The following is a 7,165-nucleotide window of genomic DNA, read 5'->3' as shown; positions in this document are numbered from 1 at the left end:
AATTGATTTTTCTTTCATAGTTTTGTCTTCCTTACTGCGTCCAGTATTTAATTAGTCGAGCTTCGCTGTCTCCTGTGACAGCTCTTGTTATATACCGGAATAGTCTAAAGAACTTCATAAAGTCCCGTTTTAATCATATGTACAAAATTTCGATTTCCGACTAGAGAAAAAAATAACTTTTTAATTTTGATTTTTCCCCTTTATATAACTGTTAAATAAAAAATGTCTTTAAAAGTTATTTAAGAGTCGTTTTTCAATTCTTTTCCAAACTTTTTAACAACTTTGAAATTCTGGGTCGCTTGGCCGCCGTTTTTCAATTCTTTTCCAAACTTTTACAACATTAAATTTCTAGGCCGCTGGGCCGCCAGACCACCAACTTCACAAAAATGATAAAATAAAAAGTTCTTTGAATGATTTTTTTTCTTTTTATATACCTTTTAAACATCAAGAATAGTTTTAAGAACTTCATAAAGTCCCGTTTTTATCATATTTATTACATTTCGGTTCCTAGAGAGAAAAAACTTTCTGAACGTGTGATTTTTTTCCTTTTATATAACTGTTAATTGATAAGATATGTCTTTAAAAGTTAATTAAGAGTCGTTTTTCAATTATTTTCCAAACTTTTACAACATTGAAATTCTGGGCCGCTGGGCCGCGAAAAATGATAAAATAAAAAAAATTCTGAAAGTGATTTTTTCTTTTTATATTATCCTTAAAATAATAAGAATTGTCTTTAGAACTTATTAAATGCCGTTTTGAAATTCTGGGTCGCTGGGCTGCGTTTTAACATTTCTTTTCCAAACTTTTACAACATTAAATTTCTAGGCCGCTGGGCCGCCAGACCGCCAACATCTCAAAATGATAAAATAAAACAAAAATTCTCAAAGTGATTTTTACTTTTTATATATCCTTTAAATAATAAGAATTGTCTTTAGAACTTCATTAAATGTCGTTTTATTGTTTAAATAACATTTCTGCAACATTAAAATTTTTGGCCGCTAGGCCGCCAACTTCACACCGCCAGGCCGCCAACTTCACACATCTCACAACTTTTTACAAATCATTTTAACAAATAATTTATATACCTAGCCTTATATATCATATATAATGGTTGGATACCGTATTTATTTACCGGCATTACGCTTGCCTTCTTCACTACTGTATATATTTATTTTACCGATCACCCGATCTACGTCTATGTTTAAAAATAACTTTTTTTCATATGGCGTGATCGTTCTACAAACTAAAGCTATAACTAGCACAGTACAATTAAGACGGAAATTTGTTTTAATCAAAAGGTGAGTTCCTTTTTTATCTATAAGATAGAAAACGATTTTAATTCTTAACGGAAATTAAATTTTAAAATTACAAATATTACAAATAATAAATAAATAAATAAATAAATAAATGGCGAGGTGGGTGAGCTGTAGTTTTAGTGGAACCAATGTAATTTGATGTATATTTCAAACTTTTAAATGAATGATTGATTGTTGTAAATAGCTTTAATTAAGTCTTGTCAAATTAAAAATTGTTATAAACGCGTTTTTACACGTATACACAATGGAATGGCGCAATTTGACTCGTATTTGACCTTTTAACTTCGGATAAAGGTTATTTTCGTTATTCAGTCGCATCTTTTCGGCCCTTTCCGTCAAACTTCGTAGATACGAAATTTCGCTCTAACCTACGTACGTACGAAGTAAAGTAATCTAAAGCTAAAAAAATACCAATATATCGAGTACAGTCCACCTTAATTAAGTAAATTCAATGAAAGATAATAAAAGTAAACAATATATCATTTATATACTTATTATTATAGTTTAAGAAATCGAAAGTTCAAAATGTTTACCAGTTGGCATTAATTCTGATCTGTGTGTATTTTCAATCGAAATAGAATTTATTTTCCTTTGGATGTCAATAATTATGTCGATTCGTTATATTGTTTGATTTTATTAACCAGTCAATTGCATAATGATTATACGGTCATGGCACACGATATATACTTAGCACCAAGAGTATTATGTACCTATCTTATGTTGTATGTCAAATATTAGATTTATTTCTGTTCTTATGTAATAGTTATAGTATATGAAACGAGTTAATTACGAGGATATAACACTGGCTGTGCGACATCAACTGAAAAAAAATGGCGAGGCCGTTAGGCCGAGACATCATCTAGTGTTATATCTCCTTAACAAATGAGTTTCATATACTGTAACTGTTTTATCGCAATGTCGCAATGTCATATTTTCAATTTGTTGTTTTTTTTAAACAGAAATCAAGTAAATAAATCAAAAATAAATCGTAAGCTGTCTTTAACCCATTACCGCATGAGCATTCTGTGAAAAAATTCATTGAAAAGTCTCCCGTTACAAGTTCAAATTGCTATAAAACTATAAAAACTGCTCCAATACTAATCAAACTTGGCACAAATGCTGACTGGAACATTGCCTTTGTAACAACATGCTCAGTCTTAAATTTCCTGTTACCTTGGCAACGAGGGGACATCTCAAAATTACCAAAAATCACTATTTTGAGTTGATTTTTTTCCATCAAAATTGATTTCGAAGTACTGCAACTTCTCAATGGATTGAGATAGAGACAAGGGCTTTTCAGCATTGGTTACACGTTACCTTATGGTCGACCTGGGGTCATTTTAAGCCTCTCACAAGTCCAAAATTTTCTTGGCGATGAGGGGGAATACTGCCCCCTTCAAACCCCCAAACATTATTATGGTATTGTCACTCTCAGAATTTGGTTTAAGTAATTTCATTTATTTTCTCAGAAACTACCGAATTTACTTTAAACGTGGTTTAGTTGTTCACTATGATCATATGATGCAATATCAAAAGGTAGATAATCCTAGTTATATTTTGCAAAGTTATTCCCCTTATTTCTCTAAGATGTTTTCGCTCTGATTAACCTTTTGGTTACGGCTAATTTCAAACATATTGACTTTAAACTTAAAATACGTATTTCATATGAAAGTATTAATGCATTTCCAAAGGACAGATGACCCTGAAAGGTATTTTTTCTAAAATATCTCCCTTTTTATATTAAAAAAAAAAAACATCACAAATATTCACTTTGATTGAATATCAAGGCAAATTTTTTATTTTAACAGAAACGGCAAATAGTATGAAAATGCACGGTCTATACGAAAATCGAAAAAAATATCATGTAGTACTCCTTGATCATTTAGTATTCGATCCGTAGTCGGGTGCTAGATATGAGCGAATTTTACAATTATAGGCACCGGAATTTTTGTAAGCAGCCAGCCCGCCTAGAGCGCGAGACTTGTAACCTCGACCTTGTTGGCTTAAATAAATCCAACTCGCCGGTTTAGGTTAACGATATTCATTCTGAAACTGCTGAAAATGGCAATAACTTGATTAAAATTTATGCAATAATTATGTTACTTGCCATGATCAAGTTTATTGTATTGATTAATAAATGTGTAAATTATGAAGCCCTTTTTCTAGTAGATTTTAGGAAAAATCAAACTTGCCGTTTAATTATTTTGATCGTTCCATTTTTTATAACATGACACCAATTTTAGGCTGCCAGGCTCCTAGACTGCCAGCTTTAGGCTATTAGACTACAAAGTTAAGTGCCCTAAAGGTAAAGGCGTTTTTTTTCCATAATCATGCATGTGTATGTGCTTTTGCATGACCTTTCATATTGATTTTACTGTATTTTAAATTGTTTCCATATTTATAATATAAGTCACTAACTTTAAGCTACTAGGCTGCCGACTCTAAGCTGTTAGATTGCCAACTTCAGGTTGCAAAGCTGACATCGATAGGCTGTTAGGATGCCTCCTCAGGATACTAGGCTACCAACGTTAAGTTACAGGGCGTGAGGCAAACTCTTAAGGTCCAGGTCGTGAGCAATTTAGGCTTCCTCTTCCGACAGCGAGACAATTTGCCTCCTCAGTCAACTAGGCCATCAGACTGCCACCTCAGGCAGCCTGTCTCTTCTGCCATTTTACAGACACAATTGTACTAAACTATTTACAGAACAATGCCAATTTTGCAGTTTCATACAAATAGTAGACAATTGTATAATTATCAATATGTACTTGCATAAGATCAGCTAAAAATCGAACGCAAAAAAATATATATTTATTTACAAGATGAGTATAATCGCCGCCTAAATTGTAGCGCAGTTCCATATATAATAAATTCACTCGCTTTCAAATTGAGTAGGCAGATTTAATTAATATGATACAACAATAAAACTTGAGTTCAACATAAAATTACATCTTGCGACATTTAACGGTAGTGTTGCGACATTTAACGGTAAGGGAAATTCGTGCGACATTTAACGTTAACATTGCGACATTTAACGTCAAATGGTTTTGCGACATTTAGCGGCGGTTGCGACATAAAGCGTCAATGGTGCGACATTTAGCGGCAAGTGCGACCTTTAGCGGCGTTGCGACATATTTTTTAACGGCGCCACAAACGGTTTTTTAAAAACATTTCTGCTACATCTAAATATCTTTTAGTATTATCCAAGTGTATGGACTCAAAAAATATATTATCAATTGAACCCAATCGGTCTCTTTTAAAACTGGTCAAATTTTACGGTATTATAAAAAAAGACAAGGAGTGACATCCGCCATTCGCCGCAACGTTTTCGGCATGAGTTTTTCCCCTTTGGCTACAATTGTTTACTATTTTTCCCGTTATTTTTGTCAACTACATTTATCGTCCGGATATAACGTTAACGGTTTATTGTTTACACGTGCTGACATGTATAGGCGGCATTATAACGGGTGTATTCGTGTTTTGATTTGTTAACATGGAGAAAACAGACACTTAAGTAATATGGTCTAACTGATTTTGCCTAACTGAAAAAAGAAATATTAAAACATGATCCATAGATAAATATTTTAGGCACTCATCTGAAATTAAAACAAAAATCAAGCATATCAAGGGGGATAACTTACGCCGAACGTTGCGGTAAATGGCGGATGTCACTCCTTTTCTTTTTTCAATATATTGTAAATTTGACTGATTTTTAAATTAGCAGATTATATTAAATTGAGATTAGATAATTAAAGACCACCCGCTCGCATAATATGAAAAGATATTCAAAGGTCGGACAAACAATATGAAAAGCCGGTACGGATTCGGATTTATGCGCCGAAATATGCGGTCCTGTTCCAGAGTTCCTATGTTATCAGCCATCAAAATGAACCCATTACCAATTACATCAGCATACAACCTTACCTTTGTGTTGAGGATCTCATCTCGATACCGCTGGTCAGTCAATGTGCCTCTGTCGAGGTCAATGAGGTCAGTACGTCCATCAGCTGATTCCACCCCAGACCATTATTGATCCGCCGCCATAACGGTAGTGTTCCACAATGTTTGCTGTAAGGAACCGTTCCCCCGACATTCGCCATACTCTAGCACGCCTATCTGTGTAGTCCAGGCAGTACCTTGACTCGTCGGTGAAGAGGCCAACCTGCTCCAACCCACATGGTCTATGACCCAATCATATCAGAGCCGGCTGTGGTCTCTAGACAGCAGGATCCGTATACATGGTCTTCTCGATCGCAGACCACCTTTCATGCAAATTGTACGTATGGTTTGTGTTGACACACACACCCCTGGAGCATTTTGAAGGTCAGGACGAAATTGGATTGTAGTTGTAAAATGTTTCGTCGTGCCTGCATGATCAGAAAACGGCCATCAGCCTCAGTAGTCACCCTTGTTCTGCCACCATGCTGTTGGAACTAACCGAAGGTCCACACCAAACAAATCACCAACCTAACGATGTCGCACCCCCTTCTCCACCCGCCACAACTCTGCTTCTGATAAATGCCTTCTAACATTTGCATTCGCCATTATTCAATCTTAAATGTTCAATATTTCAGTGGAAAATGAAGAATGAACACCCTTCATGTATCGGTACGTGTATGCTGTGTCAAGTAAAGACTATCAAAATACAGGGTCACCTTGATTGCACTACTTGCACGTGGAAAAGGCCTATGTGTACATAGGGTACACTCTCGATACATTACTACACGATTTACTATGTAAATATCATAACATCATCATGTAGAATGCACGATGCTATGTGGAAAACTTGGTGCTTAGCAAACTTTGAGTAGTATACTAGTATTAATATTTGATAGATTTTCGGTAAGTTCAGTGATATTTACGCAGTAAGATATGATTTCTGTCAATAGGGTAAACTACGGGTTTATAATTTCTGAGTGCCCTACGTAAGATCGGGTCCTCGTAGATCCATGTTTTTTCTTATTTATATATTCATTATCGCATGTCTGTGAGCGTTTTCTTTGTTCTTTCTAACCCATTATACTAGGTACACTTCCATTAAGGATTTGAAAACTGTATTGATATACATATAGCAGTACACTTTTCCACTTCATTCATATATACTGAAACAAAAAAGAAACTTTCGCCAAGTTTGAATGTATATAGATATGTTAGTACAGTTTTTCAATCCTTTTGGCTGAAAGCTTACATTTTTGTAAAATAATGTATTGTGGTTCTTTTAAAATCGTCATTTTGGAGGAAAGGATCAGATTAATTGTTGAATTTTAAATTAAAATAAGGTAGGGATCGTTTCTTAAGTTAACAATCATTAGCGTGTGTGACCGCCGTGTGCGATGCTGACTGCCTGACAGCGACGTCGCATTGAGAGCACAAGTTTGTTAATGTCAGCCTGTGGAATATTATTCCATTCTTGAAAGGTCGTTGACGTTGTTTGGAGGGTTCGGACGTCGACGTACGCGTCTATCCAGATTATCCCAAAGATGTTCAATTGGGTTCAAATCCGGACTTTTTGAAGGCCAGTTGTCGATGAAATCAACGTTATGATTTTGTAAATACTGTATATTGACACGAGCAATATGGGATGTGGCATTATCCTGTTGTAACGTCGTTATTACGTTATGGGTTGAAGCAGACGGACAACATGAGGGCCTAAAATGTCTTCCCTGTATTTTTGGGCATTTAAATTTCCATCAATAACGACGAGCGGGGTTCGATACCCGTAGGCAATACCGCCCCACACCATAACTGAGCCCCCACCCCAAAACGATCCCGTTGCATTACGCAGCAGTCGGCATAACGTTCATTCCTGCGTCGGTATAATCGTACACGGCCATCAGCTCGAGACAATGCAA

The 7,165-nt window shown here is 35.4% G+C and overlaps 1 protein-coding gene across 2 annotated transcripts in view; it reads left to right on the top strand.

The window, feature by feature from the left end:
- The first annotated feature begins 1,143 nt into the window (after positions 1-1,143).
- The window catches only part of LOC132744807 (inositol-3-phosphate synthase 1-B-like), a 44,991-nt gene continuing 38,969 nt past the window's right edge, over positions 1,144-7,165 (top strand). The window contains exons 1-2 of one of the 2 annotated variants that reach the window (XM_060733585.1): positions 1,170-1,298; positions 5,888-6,049. The gene's annotated coding sequence lies outside the window, so the exon portion shown is untranslated. Of the gene's footprint in view, positions 1,299-5,887; positions 6,050-7,165 lie in introns of both variants that reach the window. The other variant, XM_060733583.1, reaches the window with a different exon arrangement.

This window comes from Ruditapes philippinarum, unplaced genomic scaffold, assembly GCF_026571515.1.
Source record: "Ruditapes philippinarum isolate M1 unplaced genomic scaffold, ASM2657151v2 ctg1728_1_1_1_1, whole genome shotgun sequence".
Taxonomy (NCBI): Eukaryota; Metazoa; Mollusca; class Bivalvia; order Venerida; family Veneridae; genus Ruditapes; species Ruditapes philippinarum.
This window is presented reverse-complemented; position numbering and strand designations above follow the sequence as displayed.